Below are 22,472 nucleotides of genomic sequence, written 5' to 3' on the forward strand. Positions count from 1 at the left end.
GAGGCAATGAATAGGATCTTTCCGTCAAGGCCAACATTTCTCGCCCATGCCGAGATCAGCCTGGTGGTGAGCTGCTCTCTCGAACCGCTGCAGTCCAAGTGCTGTCGGTAGCCCCGCGATGCTGTTTGGGCGGGGATTCCCGATTTTGACCCGGTAACACCGGAGGAACAAGGACATATTTGCAATTCAGGACAGCGAGTGCCTCGGCGGGGGGGAGAACTTGCGAATGGTGGTGTTCCCGTGGATCTGCTGCCGTCATCCTTCGAGGCTGCGTTGGCCATGGGTTTGCAAGGTGCTGCCTGAGGAATTCTGGTGAATCTTGTAGATGCCGGGGGAATGAATGACCCTGCCGGGGGAATGAATGACCCTGCCGCCGCCGCTGTCCCCGATCACCGGGAGAAACCTCTCTGCAGTCGACCTGACGTGCGGTGGCTCCGGCCCGTGCCATCTGATTGGTCGTCAGCGCGACCTACGCGGCTACGTAACAGATGGACAGAAAAGCACGGGGAAAGCACAGCGACTGCTGCAGAGTGATCTTCCGGTCTGGTTGGATATCTTGGAAGGAAGGTAGACGGTAAGGGAATAAAGGAACTTTGAATATCATCAAACTGATGGAAAGGATAGTCGGCAAATATGACCTCCACCGTTGGAGTATTAATGTGCTATCGCTTCTCGGCCTTTTGGCTTGGAATATGTGTAGTTTCTGTTCTTATCAGTTTAATCGCTGATATCTCCCGAAGGTGGGAGTGTTTGTATTAAATGGATTTTTGGAGCAGGGAGATGGCTTAAGGGCTTGCTCTGTCCTCTCCATGTATCAGCCTGGTATTGCAGTGTTTCCAGGAATGGTGCACCCAACGCTTACCCAAGTTCAAAAGCAGGTGAATGCAATGTGAATCTCTTGCCTTTGCTAGTTTGCCGTGTTGATGGCAGTCAGTGATTGTTGCATCTATTGTCTTTTCAGTTGCAGGAAACTATCGTCTTTTGTTACGGGTTTTCTGTCTTATGAACCTGCTCTGCAGTTACCTGATGAAGGTGCAGCACGCTGAAAGCCAGGACAGGGGTAACCCCAACGTGCTACAGGGAACATTCTGGAACCAGGGGCCTGCCAGGAAGGTAACTTGCCAATTTGAATGAATGGATTTGACCTTGTCTGCCGTTTTGGGCTTCTGCGGTCGTTCTTGGAACGTATCCCACCGATGGTACGGCGGTGGCGGGGGGTGGGGTGACTGCTGTAATTTCAAAGAACCCCGTTGGGCTGAAACCTGGTGTTGTGGGATTTTTAACACAGTCAAATCAGGTTGTGGGATCCCATGACTCAGCCAATGTCAAATGGCTATCAGATCAGCCCCCACAGCCCCTTCCCAACCCCCCCGCCCCCCCCCCCCCCACCCCCGAGGCAACAAATTTATCCTAATATTTTCTTGAACAAGAAAGAAATGTCTTTAGTCTGTTTCCTGAATAGAGTGAAACCCCCATCTCTGTTTTGTTTCTTCGCAAACTACTGTACGGAAGCAACCTGCTTTAGTAGCTACGTCTGTACGTAAAGATTATTCACGCAGACGATCGCCCAAGGCTGGAACTGGCTTCAGCTCCCTGGTGCCACCAGGCAGCCGTACTAACCACTGATCCACTGTGCCACCCGTACGATTTGGAACGATTTGTCATCATTTGCGGTGCAAGTAGCGAAACAGTTGTCAGTTTGTCAACTGGGTCGGATTATAATGTTGTCAGCGATCTGCAGCAATGTGAACGGAGATGTCGAATCGAGCTGCTGGTGGTGATGAGGCGCGCTTGCAGCGTGACATGTTTACACGGGGAGATCAGCTCCCTCCCCATTCTCCACAGAGAGTCGGATACAAGTAGAGAGGATATTGAAAGTGGACGATAAAGAAAGGGTGCACGGACGTAATTCGCTTTTCGCAACTTTTCGGATTGATGCGGAATGCCGAGGAGCGAATCCTGTACGTGAGGGAAACGATGATTGGCATTTATGGGCAAGCTACACCAACACAAGGGGAGGCAATGAATAGGATCTTTCCGTCAAGGCCAACATTTCTCGCCCATGCCGAGATCAGCCTGGTGGTGAGCTGCTCTCTCGAACCGCTGCAGTCCAAGTGCTGTCGGTAGCCCCGCGATGCTGTTTGGGCGGGGATTCCCGATTTTGACCCGGTAACACCGGAGGAACAAGGACATATTTGCAATTCAGGACAGCGAGTGCCTCGGCGGGGGGGAGAACTTGCGAATGGTGGTGTTCCCGTGGATCTGCTGCCGTCATCCTTCGAGGCTGCGTTGGCCATGGGTTTGCAAGGTGCTGCCTGAGGAATTCTGGTGAATCTTGTAGATGCCGGGGGAATGAATGACCCTGCCGCCGCCGCTGTCCCCGATCACCGGGAGAAACCTCTCTGCAGTCGACCTGACGTGCGGTGGCTCCGGCCCGTGCCATCTGATTGGTCGTCAGCGCGACCTACGCGGCTACGTAACAGATGGACAGAAAAGCACGGGGAAAGCACAGCGACTGCTGCAGAGTGATCTTCCGGTCTGGTTGGATATCTTGGAAGGAAGGTAGACGGTAAGGGAATAAAGGAACTTTGAATATCATCAAACTGATGGAAAGGATAGTCGGCAAATATGACCTCCACCGTTGGAGTATTAATGTGCTATCGCTTCTCGGCCTTTTGGCTTGGAATATGTGTAGTTTCTGTTCTTATCAGTTTAATCGCTGATATCTCCCGAAGGTGGGAGTGTTTGTATTAAATGGATTTTTGGAGCAGGGAGATGGCTTAAGGGCTTGCTCTGTCCTCTCCATGTATCAGCCTGGTATTGCAGTGTTTCCAGGAATGGTGCACCCAACGCTTACCCAAGTTCAAAAGCAGGTGAATGCAATGTGAATCTCTTGCCTTTGCTAGTTTGCCGTGTTGATGGCAGTCAGTGATTGTTGCATCTATTGTCTTTTCAGTTGCAGGAAACTATCGTCTTTTGTTACGGGTTTTCTGTCTTATGAACCTGCTCTGCAGTTACCTGATGAAGGTGCAGCACGCTGAAAGCCAGGACAGGGGTAACCCCAACGTGCTACAGGGAACATTCTGGAACCAGGGGCCTGCCAGGAAGGTAACTTGCCAATTTGAATGAATGGATTTGCCCTTGTCTGCCGTTTTGGGCTTCTGCGGTCGTTCTTGGAACGTATCCCACCGATGGTACGGCGGTGGCGGGGGGTGGGGTGACTGCTGTAATTTCAAAGAACCCCGTTGGGCTGAACCCTGGTGTTGTGGGATTTTTAACACAGTCAAATCAGGTTGTGGGATCCCATGACTCAGCCAATGTCAAATGGCTATCAGATCAGCCCCCACAGCCCCTTCCCAACCCCCCCGCCTCCCCCCCCACCCCGAGGCAACAAATTTATCCTAATATTTTCTTGAACAAGAAAGAAATGTCTTTGGTCTGTTTCCTGAATAGAGTGAAACCCCCATCTCTGTTTGTTTCTTCGCAAACTACTGTACGGAAGCGACCTGCTTTAGTAGCTACGTCTGCACGTAAAGATTATTCACGCAGACGATCGCCCAAGGCTGGAACTGGCTTCAGCTCCCTGGTGCCACCAGGCAGCCGTACTAACCACTGATCCACTGTGCCACCCGTACGATTTGGAACGATTTGTCATCATTTGCGGTGCAAGTAGTGAAACAGTTGTCAGTTTGTCAACTGGGTCGGATTATAATGTTGTCAGCGATCTGCAGCAATGTGAACGGAGATGTCGAATCGAGCTGCTGGTGGTGATGAGGCACGCTTGCAGCGTGACATGTTTACACGGGGAGATCAGCTCCCTCCCCATTCTCCACAGAGAGTCGGATACAAGTAGAGAGGATATTGAAAGTGGACGATAAAGAAAGGGTGCACGGACGTAATTCGCTTTTCGCAACTTTTCGGATTGATGCGGAATGCCGAGGAGCGAATCCTGTACGTGAGGGAAACGATGATTGGCATTTATGGGCAAGCTACACCAACACAAGGGGAGGCAATGAATAGGATCTTTCCGTCAAGGCCAACATTTCTCGCCCATGCCGAGATCAGCCTGGTGGTGAGCTGCTCTCTCGAACCGCTGCAGTCCAAGTGCTGTCGGTAGCCCCGCGATGCTGTTTGGGCGGGGATTCCCGATTTTGACCCGGTAACACCGGAGGAACAAGGACATATTTGCAATTCAGGACAGCGAGTGCCTCGGGGGGGGGGAGAACTTGCGAATGGTGGTGTTCCCGTGGATCTGCTGCCGTCATCCTTCGAGGCTGCGTTGGCCATGGGTTTACAAGGTGCTGCCTGAGGAATTCTGGTGAATCTTGTAGATGCCGGGGGAATGAATGACCCTGCCGGGGGAATGAATGACCCTGCCGCCGCCGCTGTCCCCGATCACCGGGAGAAACCTCTCTGCAGTCGACCTGACGTGCAGTGGCTCCGGCCCGTGCCATCTGATTGGTCGTCAGCGCGACCTACGCGGCTACGTAACAGAAAAGCACGGGGAAAGCACAGCGACTGCTGCAGAGTGATCTTCCGGTCTGGTTGGATATCTTGGAAGGAAGGTAGACGGTAAGGGAATAAAGGAACTTTGAATATCATCAAACTGATGGAAAGGATAGTCGGCAAATATGACCTCCACCGTTGGAGTATTAATGTGCTATCGCTTCTCGGCCTTTTGGCTTGGAATATGTGTAGTTTCTGTTCTTATCAGTTTAATCGCTGATATCTCCCGAAGGTGGGAGTGTTTGTATTAAATGGATTTTTGGAGCAGGGAGATGGCTTAAGGGCTTGCTCTGTCCTCTCCATGTATCAGCCTGGTATTGCAGTGTTTCCAGGAATGGTGCACCCAACGTCTACCCAAGTTCAAAAGCAGGTGAATGCAATGTGAATCTCTTGCCTTTGCTCGTTTGCCGTGTTGATGGCAGTCAGTGATTGTTGCATCTATTGTCTTTTCAGTTGCAGGAAACTATCGTCTTTTGTTACGGGTTTTCTGTCTTATGAACCTGCTCTGCAGTTACCTGATGAAGGTGCAGCACGCTGAAAGCCAGGACAGGGGTAACCCCAACGTGCTACAGGGAACATTCTGGAACCAGGGGCCTGCCAGGAAGGTAACTTGCCAATTTGAATGAATGGATTTGCCCTTGTCTGCCGTTTTGGGCTTCTGCGGTCGTTCTTGGAACGTATCCCACCGATGGTACGGCGGTGGCGGGGGGTGGGGTGACTGCTGTAATTTCAAAGAACCCCGTTGGGCTGAAACCTGGTGTTGTGGGATTTTTAACACAGTCAAATCAGGTTGTGGGATCCCATGACTCAGCCAATGTCAAATGGCTATCAGATCAGCCCCCACAGCCCCTTCCCAACCCCCCGCCTCCCCCCCACCCCGAGGCAACAAATTTATCCTAATATTTTCTTGAACAAGAAAGAAATGTCTTTAGTCTGTTTCCTGAATAGAGTGAAACCCCCATCTCTGTTTGTTTCTTCGCAAACTACTGTACGGAAGCGACCTGCTTTAGTAGCTACGTCTGTACGTAAAGATTATTCACGCAGACGATCGCCCAAGGCTGGAACTGGCTTCAGCTCCCTGGTGCCACCAGGCAGCCGTACTAACCACTGATCCACTGTGCCACCCGTACGATTTGGAACGATTTGTCATCATTTGCGGTGCAAGTAGCGAAACAGTTGTCAGTTTGTCAACTGGGTCGGATTATAATGTTGTCAGCGATCTGCAGCAATGTGAACGGAGATGTCGAATCGAGCTGCTGGTGGTGATGAGGCGCGCTTGCAGCGTGACATGTTTACACGGGGAGATCAGCTCCCTCCCCATTCTCCACAGAGAGTCGGATACAAGTAGAGAGGATATTGAAAGTGGACGATAAAGAAAGGGTGCACGGACGTAATTCGCTTTTCGCAACTTTTCGGATTGATGCGGAATGCCGAGGAGCGAATCCTGTACGTGAGGGAAACGATGATTGGCATTTATGGGCAAGCTACACCAACACAAGGGGAGGCAATGAATAGGATCTTTCCGTCAAGGCCAACATTTCTCGCCCATGCCGAGATCAGCCTGGTGGTGAGCTGCTCTCTCGAACCGCTGCAGTCCAAGTGCTGTCGGTAGCCCCGCGATGCTGTTTGGGCGGGGATTCCCGATTTTGACCCGGTAACACCGGAGGAACAAGGACATATTTGCAATTCAGGACAGCGAGTGCCTCGGCGGGGGGGAGAACGTGCGAATGGTGGTGTTCCCGTGGATCTGCTGCCGTCATCCTTCGAGGCTGCGTTGGCCATGGGTTTGCAAGGTGCTGCCTGAGGAATTCTGGTGAATCTTGTAGATGCCGGGGGAATGAATGACCCTGCCGCCGCCGCTGTCCCCGATCACCGGGAGAAACCTCTCTGCAGTCGACCTGACGTGCGGTGGCTCCGGCCCGTGCCATCTGATTGGTCGTCAGCGCGACCTACGCGGCTACGTAACAGATGGACAGAAAAGCACGGGGAAAGCACAGCGACTGCTGCAGAGTGATCTTCCGGTCTGGTTGGATATCTTGGAAGGAAGGTAGACGGTAAGGGAAAAAGGAACTTTGAATATCATCAAACTGATGGAAAGGATAGTCGGCAAATATGACCTCCACCGTTGGAGTATTATGTGCTATCGCTTCTCGGCCTTTTGGCTTGGAATATGTGTAGTTTCTGTTCTTATCAGTTTAATCGCTGATATCTCCCGAAGGTGGGAGTGTTTGTATTAAATGGATTTTTGGAGCAGGGAGATGGCTTAAGGGCTTGCTCTGTCCTCTCCATGTATCAGCCTGGTATTGCAGTGTTTCCAGGAATGGTGCACCCAACGCTTACCCAAGTTCAAAAGCAGGTGAATGCAATGTGAATCTCTTGCCTTTGCTAGTTTGCCGTGTTGATGGCAGTCAGTGATTGTTGCATCTATTGTCTTTTCAGTTGCAGGAAACTATCGTCTTTTGTTACGGGTTTTCTGTCTTATGAACCTGCTCTGCAGTTACCTGATGAAGGTGCAGCACGCTGAAAGCCAGGACAGGGGTAACCCCAACGTGCTACAGGGAACATTCTGGAACCAGGGGCCTGCCAGGAAGGTAACTTGCCAATTTGAATGAATGGATTTGCCCTTGTCTGCCGTTTTGGGCTTCTGCGGTCGTTCTTGGAACGTATCCCACCGATGGTACGGCGGTGGCGGGGGGTGGGGTGACTGCTGTAATTTCAAAGAACCCCGTTGGGCTGAAACCTGGTGTTGTGGGATTTTTAACACAGTCAAATCAGGTTGTGGGATCCCATGACTCAGCCAATGTCAAATGGCTATCAGATCAGCCCCCACAGCCCCTTCCCAACCCCCCCGCCTCCCCCCCCCACCCCCGAGGCAACAAATTTATCCTAATATTTTCTTGAACAAGAAAGAAATGTCTTTGGTCTGTTTCCTGAATAGAGTGAAACCCCCATCTCTGTTTGTTTCTTCGCAAACTACTGTACGGAAGCGACCTGCTTTAGTAGCTACGTCTGTACGTAAAGATTATTCACGCAGACGATCGCCCAAGGCTGGAACTGGCTTCAGCTCCCTGTGCCACCAGGCAGCCGTACTAACCACTGATCCACTGTGCCACCCGTACGATTTGGAACGATTTGTCATCATTTGCGGTGCAAGTAGCGAAACAGTTGTCAGTTTGTCAACTGGTCGGATTATAATGTTGTCAGCGATCTGCAGCAATGTGAACGGAGATGTCGAATCGAGCTGCTGGTGGTGATGAGGCGCGCTTGCAGCGTGACATGTTTACACGGGGAGATCAGCTCCCTCCCCATTCTCACAGAGAGTCGGATACAAGTAGAGAGGATATTGAAAGTGGACGATAAAGAAAGGGTGCACGGACGTAATTCGCTTTTCGCAACTTTTCGGATTGATGCGGAATGCCGAGGAGCAAATCCTGTACGTGAGGGAAACGATGATTGGCATTTATGGGCAAGCTACACCAACACAAGGGGAGGCAATGAATAGGATCTTTCCGTCAAGGCCAACATTTCTCACCCATGCCGAGATCAGCCTGGTGGTGAGCTGCTCTCTCGAACCGCTGCAGTCCAAGTGCTGTCGGTAGCCCCGCGATGCTGTTTGGGCGGGGATTCCCGATTTTGACCCGGTAACACCGGAGGAACAAGGACATATTTGCAATTCAGGACAGCGAGTGCCTCGGGGGGGGGGAGAACTTGCGAATGGTGGTGTTCCCGTGGATCTGCTGCCGTCATCCTTCGAGGCTGCGTTGGCCATGGGTTTGCAAGGTGCTGCCTGAGGAATTCTGGTGAATCTTGTAGATGCCGGGGGAATGAATGACCCTGCCGGGGGAATGAATGACCCTGCCGCCGCCGCTGTCCCCGATCACCGGGAGAAACCTCTCTGCAGTCGACCTGACGTGCGGTGGCTCCGGCCCGTGCATCTGATTGGTCGTCAGCGCGACCTGCGCGGCTACGTAACAGATGGAGAGAAAAGCACGGGGAAAGCACAGCGACTGCTGCAGAGTGATCTTCCGGTCTGGTTGGATATCTTGGAAGGAAGGTAGACGGTAAGGGAATAAAGGAACTTTGAATATCATCAAACTGATGGAAAGGATAGTCGGCAAATATGACCTCCACCGTTGGAGTATTAATGTGCTATCGCTTCTCGGCCTTTTGGCTTGGAATATGTGTAGTTTCTGTTCTTATCAGTTTAATCGCTGATATCTCCCGAAGGTGGGAGTGTTTGTATTAAATGGATTTTTGGAGCAGGGAGATGGCTTAAGGGCTTGCTCTGTCCTCTCCATGTATCAGCCTGGTATTGCAGTGTTTCCAGGAATGGTGCACCCAACGCTTACCCAGGTTCAAAAGCAGGTGAATGCAATGTGAATCTCTTGCCTTTGCTAGTTTGCCGTGTTGATGGCAGTCAGTGATTGTTGCATCTATTGTCTTTTCAGTTGCAGGAAACTATCGTCTTTTGTTACGGGTTTTCTGTCTTATGAACCTGCTCTGCAGTTACCTGATGAAGGTGCAGCACGCTGAAAGCCAGGACAGGGGTAACCCCAACGTGCTACAGGGAACATTCTGGAACCAGGGGCCTGCCAGGAAGGTAACTTGCCAATTTGAATGAATGGATTTGCCCTTGTCTGCCGTTTTGGGCTTCTGCGGTCGTTCTTGGAACGTATCCCACCGATGGTACGGCGGTGGCGGGGGGTGGGGTGACTGCTGTAATTTCAAAGAACCCCGTTGGCCTGAAACCTGGTGTTGTGGGATTTTTAACACAGTCAAATCAGGTTGTGGGATCCCATGACTCAGCCAATGTCAAATGGCTATCAGATCAGCCCCCACAGCCCCTTCCCAACCCCCCGCCTCCCCCCCCACCCCCGAGGCAACAAATTTATCCTAATATTTTCTTGAACAAGAAGAAATGTCTTTGGTCTGTTTCCTGAATAGAGTGAAACCCCCATCTCTGTTTTGTTTCTTCGCAAACTACTGTACGGAAGCGACCTGCTTTAGTAGCTACGTCTGTACGTAAAGATTATTCACGCAGACGATCGCCCAAGGCTGGAACTGGCTTCAGCTCCCTGGTGCCACCAGGCAGCCGTACTAACCACTGATCCACTGTGCCACCCGTACGATTTGGAACGATTTGTCATCATTTGCGGTGCAAGTAGCGAAACAGTTGTCAGTTTGTCAACTGGGTCGGATTATAATGTTGTCAGCGATCTGCAGCAATGTGAACGGAGATGTCGAATCGAGCTGCTGGTGGTGATGAGGCGCGCTTGCAGCGTGACATGTTTACACGGGGAGATCAGCTCCCTCCCCATTCTCCACAGAGAGTCGGATACAAGTAGAGAGGATATTGAAGTGGACGATAAAGAAAGGGTGCACGGACGTAATTCGCTTTTCGCAACTTTTCGGATTGATGCGGAATGCCGAGGAGCAAATCCTGTACGTGAGGGAAACGATGATTGGCATTTATGGGCAAGCTACACCAACACAAGGGGAGGCAATGAATAGGATCTTTCCGTCAAGGCCAACATTTCTCACCCATGCCGAGATCAGCCTGGTGGTGAGCTGCTCTCTCGAACCGCTGCAGTCCAAGTGCTGTCGGTAGCCCCGCGATGCTGTTTGGGCGGGGATTCCCGATTTTGACCCGGTAACACCGGAGGAACAAGGACATATTTGCAATTCAGGACAGCGAGTGCCTCGGAGGGGGGGGAGAACTTGCGAATGGTGGTGTTCCCGTGGATCTGCTGCCGTCATCCTTCGAGGCTGCGTTGGCCATGGGTTTGCAAGGTGCTGCCTGAGGAATTCTGGTGAATCTTGTAGATGCCGGGGGAATGAATGACCCTGCCGGGAATGAATGACCCTGCCGCCGCCGCTGTCCCCGATCACCGGGAGAAACCTCTCTGCAGTCGACCTGACGTGCGGTGGCTCCGGCCCGTGCCATCTGATTGGTCGTCAGCGCGACCTGCGCGGCTACGTAACAGATGGACAGAAAAGCACGGGGAAAGCACAGCGACTGCTGCAGAGTGATCTTCCGGTCTGGTTGGATATCTTGGAAGGAAGGTAGACGGTAAGGGAATAAAGGAACTTTGAATATCATCAAACTGATGGAAAGGATAGTCGGCAAATATGACCTCCACCGTTGGAGTATTAATGTGCTATCGCTTCTCGGCCTTTTGGCTTGGAATATGTGTAGTTTCTGTTCTTATCAGTTTAATCGCTGATATCTCCCGAAGGTGGGAGTGTTTGTATTAAATGGATTTTTGGAGCAGGGAGATGGCTTAAGGGCTTGCTCTGTCCTCTCCATGTATCAGCCTGGTATTGCAGTGTTTCCAGGAATGGTGCACCCAACGCTTACCCAAGTTCAAAAGCAGGTGAATGCAATGTGAATCTCTTGCCTTTGCTAGTTTGCCGTGTTGATGGCAGTCAGTGATTGTTGCATCTATTGTCTTTTCAGTTGCAGGAAACTATCGTCTTTTGTTACGGGTTTTCTGTCTTATGAACCTGCTCTGCAGTTACCTGATGAAGGTGCAGCACGCTGAAAGCCAGGACAGGGGTAACCCCAACGTGCTACAGGGAACATTCTGGAACCAGGGGCCTGCCAGGAAGGTAACTTGCCAATTTGAATGAATGGATTTGCCCTTGTCTGCCGTTTTGGGCTTCTGCGGTCGTTCTTGGAACGTATCCCACCGATGGTACGGCGGTGGCGGGGGGTGGGGTGACTGCTGTAATTTCAAAGAACCCCGTTGGCCTGAAACCTGGTGTTGTGGGATTTTTAACACAGTCAAATCAGGTTGTGGGATCCCATGACTCAGCCAATGTCAAATGGCTATCAGATCAGCCCCCACAGCCCCTTCCCAACCCCCCCGCCTCCCCCCCCACCCCCGAGGCAACAAATTTATCCTAATATTTTCTTGAACAAGAAAGAAATGTCTTTGGTCTGTTTCCTGAATAGAGTGAAACCCCCATCTCTGTTTGTTTCTTCGCAAACTACTGTACGGAAGCGACCTGCTTTAGTAGCTACGTCTGTACGTAAAGATTATTCACGCAGACGATCGCCCAAGGCTGGAACTGGCTTCAGCTCCCTGGTGCCACCAGGCAGCCGTACTAACCACTGATCCACTGTGCCACCCGTACGATTTGGAACGATTTGTCATCATTTGCGGTGCAAGTAGCGAAACAGTTGTCAGTTTGTCAACTGGGTCGGATTATAATGTTGTCAGCGATCTGCAGCAATGTGAACGGAGATGTCGAATCGAGCTGCTGGTGGTGATGAGGCGCGCTTGCAGCGTGACATGTTTACACGGGGAGATCAGCTCCCTCCCCATTCTCCACAGAGAGTCGGATACAAGTAGAGAGGATATTGAAAGTGGACGATAAAGAAAGGGTGCACGGACGTAATTCGCTTTTCGCAACTTTTCGGATTGATGCGGAATGCCGAGGAGCGAATCCTGTACGTGAGGGAAACGATGATTGGCATTTATGGGCAAGCTACACCAACACAAGGGGAGGCAATGAATAGGATCTTTCCGTCAAGGCCAACATTTCTCGCCCATGCCGAGATCAGCCTGGTGGTGAGCTGCTCTCTCGAACCGCTGCAGTCCAAGTGCTGTCGGTAGCCCCGCGATGCTGTTTGGGCGGGGATTCCCGATTTTGACCCGGTAACACCGGAGGAACAAGGACATATTTGCAATTCAGGACAGCGAGTGCCTCGGGGGGGGGGGAGAACTTGCGAATGGTGGTGTTCCCGTGGATCTGCTGCCGTCATCCTTCGAGGCTGCGTTGGCCATGGGTTTGCAAGGTGCTGCCTGAGGAATTCTGGTGAATCTTGTAGATGCCGGGGGAATGAATGACCCTGCCGGGGGAATGAATGACCCTGCCGCCGCCGCTGTCCCCGATCACCGGGAGAAACCTCTCTGCAGTCGACCTGACGTGCGGTGGCTCCGGCCCGTGCCATCTGATTGGTCGTCAGCGCGACCTGCGCGGCTACGTAACAGATGGAGAGAAAAGCACGGGGAAAGCACAGCGACTGCTGCAGAGTGATCTTCCGGTCTGGTTGGATATCTTGGAAGGAAGGTAGACGGTAAGGGAATAAAGGAACTTTGAATATCATCAAACTGATGGAAAGGATAGTCGGCAAATATGACCTCAACCGTTGGAGTATTAATGTGCTATCGCTTCTCGGCCTTTTGGCTTGGAATATGTGTAGTTTCTGTTCTTATCAGTTTAATCGCTGATATCTCCGAAGGTGGGAGTGTTTGTATTAAATGGATTTTTGGAGCAGGGAGATGGCTTAAGGGCTTGCTCTGTCCTCTCCATGTATCAGCCTGGTATTGAAGTGTTTCCAGGAATGGTGCACCCAACGCTTACCCAGGTTCAAAAGCAGGTGAATGCAATGTGAATCTCTTGCCTTTGCTAGTTTGCCGTGTTGATGGCAGTCAGTGATTGTTGCATCTATTGTCTTTTCAGTTGCAGGAAACTATCGTCTTTTGTTACGGGTTTTCTGTCTTATGAACCTGCTCTGCAGTTACCTGATGAAGGTGCAGCACGCTGAAAGCCAGGACAGGGGTAACCCCAACGTGCTACAGGGAACATTCTGGAACCAGGGGCCTGCCAGGAAGGTAACTTGCCAATTTGAATGAATGGATTTGCCCTTGTCTGCCGTTTTGGGCTTCTGCGGTCGTTCTTGGAACGTATCCCACCGATGGTACGGCGGTGGCGGGGGGTGGGGTGACTGCTGTAATTTCAAAGAACCCCGTTGGCCTGAAACCTGGTGTTGTGGGATTTTTAACACAGTCAAATCAGGTTGTGGGATCCCATGACTCAGCCAATGTCAAATGGCTATCAGATCAGCCCCCACAGCCCCTTCCCAACCCCCCGCCTCCCCCCCCACCCCGAGGCAACAAATTTATCCTAATATTTTCTTGAACAAGAAAGAAATGTCTTTGGTCTGTTTCCTGAATAGAGTGAAACCCCCATCTCTGTTTGTTTCTTCGCAAACTACTGTACGGAAGCGACCTGCTTTAGTAGCTACGTCTGTACGTAAAGATTATTCACGCAGACGATCGCCCAAGGCTGGAACTGGCTTCAGCTCCCTGGTGCCACCAGGCAGCCGTACTAACCACTGATCCACTGTGCCACCCGTACGATTTGGAACGATTTGTCATCATTTGCGGTGCAAGTAGCGAAACAGTTGTCAGTTTGTCAACTGGGTCGGATTATAATGTTGTCAGCGATCTGCAGCAATGTGAACGGAGATGTCGAATCGAGCTGCTGGTGGTGATGAGGCGCGCTTGCAGCGTGACATGTTTACACGGGGAGATCAGCTCCCTCCCCATTCTCCCAGAGAGTCGGATACAAGTAGAGAGGATATTGAAAGTGGACGATAAAGAAAGGGTGCACGGACGTAATTCGCTTTTCGCAACTTTTCGGATTGATGCGGAATGCCGAGGAGCAAATCCTGTACGTGAGGGAAACGATGATTGGCATTTATGGGCAAGCTACACAACACAAGGGGAGGCAATGAATAGGATCTTTCCGTCAAGGCCAACATTTCTCACCCATGCCGAGATCAGCCTGGTGGTGAGCTGCTCTCTCGAACCGCTGCAGTCCAAGTGCTGTCGGTAGCCCCGCGATGCTGTTTGGGCGGGGATTCCCGATTTTGACCCGGTAACACCGGAGGAACAAAGACATATTTGCAATTCAGGACAGCGAGTGTCTCGGCGGGGGGGAGAACTTGCGAATGGTGGTGTTCCCGTGGATCTGCTGCCGTCATCCTTCGAGGCTGCGTTGGCCATGGGTTTGCAAGGTGCTGCCTGAGGAATTCTGGTGAATCTTGTAGATGCCGGGGGAATGAATGACCCTGCCGGGGGAATGAATGACCCTGCCGCCGCCGCTGTCCCCGATCACCGGGAGAAACCTCTCTGCAGTCGACCTGACGTGCGGTGGCTCCGGCCCGTGCCATCTGATTGGTCGTCAGCGCGACCTACGCGGCTACGTAACAGATGGACAGAAAAGCACGGGGAAAGCACAGCGACTGCTGCAGAGTGATCTTCCGGTCTGGTTGGATATCTTGGAAGGAAGGTAGACGGTAAGGGAAAAAGGAACTTTGAATATCATCAAACTGATGGAAAGGATAGTCGGCAAATATGACCTCCACCGTTGGAGTATTGATGTGCTATCGCTTCTCGGCCTTTTGGCTTGGAATATGTGTAGTTTCTGTTCTTATCAGTTTAATCGCTGATATCTCCCGAAGGTGGGAGTGTTTGTATTAAATGGATTTTTGGAGCAGGGAGATGGCTTAAGGGCTTGCTCTGTCCTCTCCATGTATCAGCCTGGTATTGCAGTGTTTCCAGGAATGGTGCACCCAACGCTTACCCCAAGTTCAAAAGCAGGTGAATGCAATGTGAATCTCTTGCCTTTGCTAGTTTGCCGTGTTGATGGCAGTCAGTGATTGTTGCATCTATTGTCTTTTCAGTTGCAGGAAACTATCGTCTTTTGTTACGGGTTTTCTGTCTTATGAACCTGCTCTGCAGTTACCTGATGAAGGTGCAGCACGCTGAAAGCCAGGACAGGGGTAACCCCAACGTGCTACAGGGAACATTCTGGAACCAGGGGCCTGCCAGGAAGGTAACTTGCCAATTTGAATGAATGGATTTGCCCTTGTCTGCCGTTTTGGGCTTCTGCGGTCGTTCTTGGAACGTATCCCACCGATGGTACGGCGGTGGCGGGGGGTGGGGTGACTGCTGTAATTTCAAAGAACCCCGTTGGGCTGAAACCTGGTGTTGTGGGATTTTTAACACAGTCAAATCAGGTTGTGGGATCCCATGACTCAGCCAATGTCAAATGGCTATCAGATCAGCCCCCACAGCCCCTTCCCAACCCCCCCGCCTCCCACCCCACCCCCGAGGCAACAAATTTATCCTAATATTTTCTTGAACAAGAAAGAAATGTCTTTGGTCTGTTTCCTGAATAGAGTGAAACCCCCATCTCTGTTTGTTTCTTCGCAAACTACTGTACGGAAGCGACCTGCTTTAGTAGCTACGTCTGTACGTAAAGATTATTCACGCAGACGATCGCCCAAGGCTGGAACTGGCTTCAGCTCCCTGGTGCCACCAGGCAGCCGTACTAACCACTGATCCACTGTGCCACCCGTACGATTTGGAACGATTTGTCATCATTTGCGGTGCAAGTAGCGAAACAGTTGTCAGTTTGTCAACTGGGTCGGATTATAATGTTGTCAGCGATCTGCAGCAATGTGAACGGAGATGTCGAATCGAGCTGCTGGTGGTGATGAGGCGCGCTTGCAGCGTGACATGTTTACACGGGGAGATCAGCTCCCTCCCCATTCTCCACAGAGAGTCGGATACAAGTAGAGAGGATATTGAAAGTGGACGATAAAGAAAGGGTGCACGGACGTAATTCGCTTTTCGCAACTTTTCGGATTGATGCGGAATGCCGAGGAGCGAATCCTGTACGTGAGGGAAACGATGATTGGCATTTATGGGCAAGCTACACCAACACAAGGGGAGGCAATGAATAGGATCTTTCCGTCAAGGCCAACATTTCTCGCCCATGCCGAGATCAGCCTGGTGGTGAGCTGCTCTCTCGAACCGCTGCAGTCCAAGTGCTGTCGGTAGCCCCGCGATGCTGTTTGGGCGGGGATTCCCGATTTTGACCCGGTAACACCGGAGGAACAAAGACATATTTGCAATTCAGGACAGCGAGTGCCTCGGGGGGGGGGAGAACTTGCGAATGGTGGTGTTCCCGTGGATCTGCTGCCGTCATCCTTCGAGGCTGCGTTGGCCATGGGTTTGCAAGGTGCTGCCTGAGGAATTCTGGTGAATCTTGTAGATGCCGGGGGAATGAATGACCCTGCCGGGGGAATGAATGACCCTGCCGCCGCCGCTGTCCCCGATCACCGGGAGAAACCTCTCTGCAGTCGACCTGACGTGCGGTGGCTCCGGCCCGTGCCATCTGATTGGTCGTCAGCGCGACCTACGCGGCTACGTAACAGATGGAGAGAAAAGCACGGGGAAAGCACAGCGACTGCTGCAGAGTGATCTTCCGGTCTGGTTGGATATCTTGGAAGGAAGGTAGACGGTAAGGGAATAAAGGAACTTTGAATATCATCAAACTGATGGAAAGGATAGTCGGCAAATATGACCTCCACCGTTGGAGTATTAATGTGCTATCGCTTCTCGGCCTTTTGGCTTGGAATATGTGTAGTTTCTGTTCTTATCAGTTTAATCGCTGATATCTCCCGAAGGTGGGAGTGTTTGTATTAAATGGATTTTTGGAGCAGGGAGATGGCTTAAGGGCTTGCTCTGTCCTCTCCATGTATCAGCCTGGTATTGCAGTGTTTCCAGGAATGGTGCACCCAACGCTTACCCAAGTTCAAAAGCAGGTGAATGCAATGTGAATCTCTTGCCTTTGCTAGTTTGCCGTGTTGATGGCAGTCAGTGATTGTTGCATCTATTGTCTTTTCAGTTGCAGGAAACTATCGTCTTTTGTTACGGGTTTTCTGTCTTATGAACCTGCTCTGCAGTTACCTGATGAAGGTGCAGCACGCTGAAAGCCAGGACAGGGGTAACCCCAACGTGCTACAGGGAACATTCTGGAACCAGGGGCCTGCCAGGAAGGTAACTTGCCAATTTAAATGAATGGATTTGCCCTTGTCTGCCGTTTTGGGCTTCTGCGGTCGTTCTTGGAACGTATCCCACCGATGGTACGGCGGTGGCGGGGGGTGGGGTGACTGCTGTAATTTCAAAGAACCCCGTTGGGCTGAAACCTGGTGTTGTGGGATTTTTAACACAGTCAAATCAGGTTGTGGGATCCCATGACTCAGCCAATGTCAAATGGCTATCAGATCAGCCCCCACAGCCCCTTCCCAACCCCCCCGCCTCCCCCCCCACCCCCGAGGCAACAAATTTATCCTAATATTTTCTTGAACAAGAAAGAAATGTCTTTGGTCTGTTTCCTGAATAGAGTGAAACCCCCATCTCTGTTTGTTTCTTCGCAAACTACTGTACGGAAGCGACCTGCTTTAGTAGCTACGTCTGTACGTAAAGATTATTCACGCAGACGATCGCCCCAGGCTGGAACTGGCTTCAGCTCCCTGGTGCCACCAGGCAGCCGTACTAACCACTGATCCACTGTGCCACCCGTACGATTTGGAACGATTTGTCATCATTTGCGGTGCAAGTAGCGAAACAGTTGTCAGTTTGTCAACTGGGTCGGATTATAATGTTGTCAGCGATCTGCAGCAATGTGAACGGAGATGTCGAATCGAGCTGCTGGTGGTGATGAGGCGCGCTTGCAGCGTGACATGTTTACACGGGGAGATCAGCTCCCTCCCCATTCTCCAGAGAGTCGGATACAAGTAGAGAGGATATTGAAAGTGGACGATAAAGAAAGGGTGCACGGACGTAATTCGCTTTTCGCAACTTTTCGGATTGATGCGGAATGCCGAGGAGCAAATCCTGTACGTGAGGGAAACGATGATTGGCATTTATGGGCAAGCTACACCAACACAAGGGGAGGCAATGAATAGGATCTTTCCGTCAAGGCCAACATTTCTCACCCATGCCGAGATCAGCCTGGTGGTGAGCTGCTCTCTCGAACCGCTGCAGTCCAAGTGCTGTCGGTAGCCCCGCGATGCTGTTTGGGCGGGGATTCCCGATTTTGACCCGGTAACACCGGAGGAACAAAGACATATTTGCAATTCAGGACAGCGAGTGTCTCGGAGGGGGGGGGGAGAACTTGCGAATGGTGGTGTTCCCGTGGATCTGCTGCCGTCATCCTTCGAGGCTGCGTTGGCCATGGGTTTGCAAGGTGCTGCCTGAGGAATTCTGGTGAATCTTGTAGATGCCGGGGAATGAATGACCCTGCCGGGGGAATGAATGACCCTGCCGCCGCCGCTGTCCCCGATCACCGGGAGAAACCTCTCTGCAGTCGACCTGACGTGCGGTGGCTCCGGCCCGTGCCATCTGATTGGTCGTCAGCGCGACCTGCGCGGCTACGTAACAGATGGAGAGAAAAGCACGGGGAAAGCACAGCGACTGCTGCAGAGTGATCTTCCGGTCTGGTTGGATATCTTGGAAGGAAGGTAGACGGTAAGGGAATAAAGGAACTTTGAATATCATCAAACTGATGGAAAGGATAGTCGGCAAATATGACCTCCACCGTTGGAGTATTAATGTGCTATCGCTTCTCGGCCTTTTGGCTTGGAATATGTGTAGTTTCTGTTCTTATCAGTTTAATCGCTGATATCTCCCGAAGGTGGGAGTGTTTGTATTAAATGGATTTTTGGAGCAGGGAGATGGCTTAAGGGCTTGCTCTGTCCTCTCCATGTATCAGCCTGGTATTGCAGTGTTTCCAGGAATGGTGCACCCAACGCTTACCCAAGTTCAAAAGCAGGTGAATGCAATGTGAATCTCTTGCCTTTGCTAGTTTGCCGTGTTGATGGCAGTCAGTGATTGTTGCATCTATTGTCTTTTCAGTTGCAGGAAACTATCGTCTTTTGTTACGGGTTTTCTGTCTTATGAACCTGCTCTGCAGTTACCTGATGAAGGTGCAGCACGCTGAAAGCCAGGACAGGGGTAACCCCAACGTGCTACAGGGAACATTCTGGAACCAGGGGCCTGCCAGGAAGGTAACTTGCCAATTTAAATGAATGGATTTGCCCTTGTCTGCCGTTTTGGGCTTCTGCGGTCGTTCTGGAACGTATCCCACCGATGGTACGGCGGTGGCGGGGGGTGGGGTGACTGCTGTAATTTCAAAGAACCCCGTTGGCCTGAAACCTGGTGTTGTGGGATTTTTAACACAGTCAAATCAGGTTGTGGGATCCCATGACTCAGCCAATGTCAAATGGCTATCAGATCAGCCCCCACAGCCCCTTCCCAACCCCCCCGCCTCCCCCCCCACCCCCGAGGCAACAAATTTATCCTAATATTTTCTTGAACAAGAAAGAAATGTCTTTGGTCTGTTTCCTGAATAGAGTGAAACCCCCATCTCTGTTTGTTTCTTCGCAAACTACTGTACGGAAGCGACCTGCTTTAGTAGCTACGTCTGTACGTAAAGATTATTCACGCAGACGATCGCCCAAGGCTGGAACTGGCTTCAGCTCCCTGGTGCCACCAGGCAGCCGTACTAACCACTGATCCACTGTGCCACCCGTACGATTTGGAACGATTTGTCATCATTTGCGGTGCAAGTAGCGAAACAGTTGTCAGTTTGTCAACTGGGTCGGATTATAATGTTGTCAGCGATCTGCAGCAATGTGAACGGAGATGTCGAATCGAGCTGCTGGTGGTGATGAGGCGCGCTTGCAGCGTGACATGTTTACACGGGGAGATCAGCTCCCTCCCCATTCTCCAGAGAGTCGGATACAAGTAGAGAGGATATTGAAAGTGGACGATAAAGAAAGGGTGCACGGACGTAATTCGCTTTTCGCAACTTTTCGGATTGATGCGGAATGCCGAGGAGCAAATCCTGTACGTGAGGGAAACGATGATTGGCATTTATGGGCAAGCTACACCAACACAAGGGGAGGCAATGAATAGGATCTTTCCGTCAAGGCCAACATTTCTCACCCATGCCGAGATCAGCCTGGTGGTGAGCTGCTCTCTCGAACCGCTGCAGTCCAAGTGCTGTCGGTAGCCCCGCGATGCTGTTTGGGCGGGGATTCCCGATTTTGACCCGGTAACACCGGAGGAACAAAGACATATTTGCAATTCAGGACAGCGAGTGTCTCGGAGGGGGGGGAGAACTTGCGAATGGTGGTGTTCCCGTGGATCTGCTGCCGTCATCCTTCGAGGCTGCGTTGGCCATGGGTTTTGCAAGGTGCTGCCTGAGGAATTCTGGTGAATCTTGTAGATGCCGGGGAATGAATGACCCTGCCGGGGGAATGAATGACCCTGCCGCCGCCGCTGTCCCCGATCACCGGGAGAAACCTCTCTGCAGTCGACCTGACGTGCGGTGGCTCCGGCCCGTGCCATCTGATTGGTCGTCAGCGCGACCTGCGCGGCTACGTAACAGATGGACAGAAAAGCACGGGGAAAGCACAGCGACTGCTGCAGAGTGATCTTCCGGTCTGGTTGGATATCTTGGAAGGAAGGTAGACGGTAAGGGAATAAAGGAACTTTGAATATCATCAAACTGATGGAAAGGATAGTCGGCAAATATGACCTCCACCGTTGGAGTATTAATGTGCTATCGCTTCTCGGCCTTTTGGCTTGGAATATGTGTAGTTTCTGTTCTTATCAGTTTAATCGCTGATATCTCCCGAAGGTGGGAGTGTTTGTATTAAATGGATTTTTGGAGCAGGGAGATGGCTTAAGGGCTTGCTCTGTCCTCTCCATGTATCAGCCTGGTATTGCAGTGTTTCCAGGAATGGTGCACCCAACGCTTACCCAGGTTCAAAAGCAGGTGAATGCAATGTGAATCTCTTGCCTTTGCTAGTTTGCCGTGTTGATGGCAGTCAGTGATTGTTGCATCTATTGTCTTTTCAGTTGCAGGAAACTATCGTCTTTTGTTACGGGTTTTCTGTCTTATGAACCTGCTCTGCAGTTACCTGATGAAGGTGCAGCACGCTGAAAGCCAGGACAGGGGTAACCCCAACGAGCTACAGGGAACATTCTGGAACCAGGGGCCTGCCAGGAAGGTAACTTGCCAATTTAAATGAATGGATTTGCCCTTGTCTGCCGTTTTGGGCTTCTGCGGTCGTTCTTGGAACGTATCCCACCGATGGTACGGCGGTGGCGGGGGTGGGGTGACTGCTGTAATTTCAAAGAACCCCGTTGGCCTGAAACCTGGTGTTGTGGGATTTTTAACACAGTCAAATCAGGTTGTGGGATCCCATGACTCAGCCAATGTCAAATGGCTATCAGATCAGCCCCCACAGCCCCTTCCCAACCCCCCCGCCTCCCCCCCCACCCCGAGGCAACAAATTTATCCTAATATTTTCTTGAACAAGAAAGAAATGTCTTTGGTCTGTTTCCTGAATAGAGTGAAACCCCCATCTCTGTTTGTTTCTTCGCAAACTACTGTACGGAAGCGACCTGCTTTAGTAGCTACGTCTGTACGTAAAGATTATTCACGCAGACGATCGCCCAAGGCTGGAACTGGCTTCAGCTCCCTGGTGCCACCAGGCAGCCGTACTAACCACTGATCCACTGTGCCACCCGTACGATTTGGAACGATTTGTCATCATTTGCGGTGCAAGTAGCGAAACAGTTGTCAGTTTGTCAACTGGGTCGGATTATAATGTTGTCAGCGATCTGCAGCAATGTGAACGGAGATGTCGAATCGAGCTGCTGGTGGTGATGAGGCGCGCTTGCAGCGTGACATGTTTACACGGGGAGATCAGCTCCCTCCCCATTCTCCAGAGAGTCGGATACAAGTAGAGAGGATATTGAAAGTGGACGATAAAGAAAGGGTGCACGGACGTAATTCGCTTTTCGCAACTTTTCGGATTGATGCGGAATGCCGAGGAGCAAATCCTGTACGTGAGGGAAACGATGATTGGCATTTATGGGCAAGCTACACCAACACAAGGGGAGGCAATGAATAGGATCTTTCCGTCAAGGCCAACATTTCTCACCCATGCCGAGATCAGCCTGGTGGTGAGCTGCTCTCTCGAACCGCTGCAGTCCAAGTGCTGTCGGTAGCCCCGCGATGCTGTTTGGGCGGGGATTCCCGATTTTGACCCGGTAACACCGGAGGAACAAAGACATATTTGCAATTCAGGACAGCGAGTGTCTCGGAGGGGGGGAGAACTTGCGAATGGTGGTGTTCCCGTGGATCTGCTGCCGTCATCCTTCGAGGCTGCGTTGGCCATGGGTTTGCAAGGTGCTGCCTGAGGAATTCTGGTGAATCTTGTAGATGCCGGGGGAATGAATGACCCTGCCGGGGAATGAATGACCCTGCCGCCGCCGCTGTCCCCGATCACCGGGAGAAACCTCTCT

The 22,472-nt window shown here is 51.5% G+C and overlaps 11 non-coding genes across 11 annotated transcripts; all 11 read left to right on the forward strand.

The window, feature by feature from the left end:
* The first annotated feature begins 664 nt into the window (after window positions 1-664).
* Window positions 665-856, forward strand: LOC132831808 (U2 spliceosomal RNA). Its single transcript, XR_009646758.1, has one exon. It is a non-coding gene; the product is annotated as a U2 spliceosomal RNA (small nuclear RNA).
* Window positions 857-2,659: 1,803 nt separating this feature from the next.
* Window positions 2,660-2,851, forward strand: LOC132831809 (U2 spliceosomal RNA). The gene has a single exon (XR_009646759.1). It is a non-coding gene; the product is annotated as a U2 spliceosomal RNA (small nuclear RNA).
* Window positions 2,852-4,662: 1,811 nt separating this feature from the next.
* On the forward strand, window positions 4,663-4,854 carry LOC132831811 (U2 spliceosomal RNA). Its single transcript, XR_009646761.1, has one exon. It is a non-coding gene; the product is annotated as a U2 spliceosomal RNA (small nuclear RNA).
* A 1,794-nt stretch (window positions 4,855-6,648) lies between these two features.
* Window positions 6,649-6,840, forward strand: LOC132831812 (U2 spliceosomal RNA). Its single transcript, XR_009646762.1, has one exon. It is a non-coding gene; the product is annotated as a U2 spliceosomal RNA (small nuclear RNA).
* Window positions 6,841-8,657: 1,817 nt separating this feature from the next.
* On the forward strand, window positions 8,658-8,849 carry LOC132831813 (U2 spliceosomal RNA). The gene has a single exon (XR_009646763.1). It is a non-coding gene; the product is annotated as a U2 spliceosomal RNA (small nuclear RNA).
* A 1,817-nt stretch (window positions 8,850-10,666) lies between these two features.
* LOC132831814 (U2 spliceosomal RNA) lies at window positions 10,667-10,858 on the forward strand. The gene has a single exon (XR_009646764.1). It is a non-coding gene; the product is annotated as a U2 spliceosomal RNA (small nuclear RNA).
* A 1,821-nt stretch (window positions 10,859-12,679) lies between these two features.
* On the forward strand, window positions 12,680-12,870 carry LOC132831905 (U2 spliceosomal RNA). The gene has a single exon (XR_009646855.1). It is a non-coding gene; the product is annotated as a U2 spliceosomal RNA (small nuclear RNA).
* Window positions 12,871-14,685: 1,815 nt separating this feature from the next.
* LOC132831815 (U2 spliceosomal RNA) lies at window positions 14,686-14,877 on the forward strand. The gene has a single exon (XR_009646765.1). It is a non-coding gene; the product is annotated as a U2 spliceosomal RNA (small nuclear RNA).
* Window positions 14,878-16,698: 1,821 nt separating this feature from the next.
* Window positions 16,699-16,890, forward strand: LOC132831816 (U2 spliceosomal RNA). Its single transcript, XR_009646766.1, has one exon. It is a non-coding gene; the product is annotated as a U2 spliceosomal RNA (small nuclear RNA).
* A 1,820-nt stretch (window positions 16,891-18,710) lies between these two features.
* LOC132831817 (U2 spliceosomal RNA) lies at window positions 18,711-18,902 on the forward strand. The gene has a single exon (XR_009646767.1). It is a non-coding gene; the product is annotated as a U2 spliceosomal RNA (small nuclear RNA).
* Window positions 18,903-20,720: 1,818 nt separating this feature from the next.
* LOC132831818 (U2 spliceosomal RNA) lies at window positions 20,721-20,912 on the forward strand. Its single transcript, XR_009646768.1, has one exon. It is a non-coding gene; the product is annotated as a U2 spliceosomal RNA (small nuclear RNA).
* The last annotated feature ends 1,560 nt before the right edge of the window (window positions 20,913-22,472 follow it).

The sequence above is a fragment of the Hemiscyllium ocellatum genome, chromosome 33, assembly GCF_020745735.1.
Source record: "Hemiscyllium ocellatum isolate sHemOce1 chromosome 33, sHemOce1.pat.X.cur, whole genome shotgun sequence".
In the NCBI taxonomy this organism is placed as follows: Eukaryota; Metazoa; Chordata; class Chondrichthyes; order Orectolobiformes; family Hemiscylliidae; genus Hemiscyllium; species Hemiscyllium ocellatum.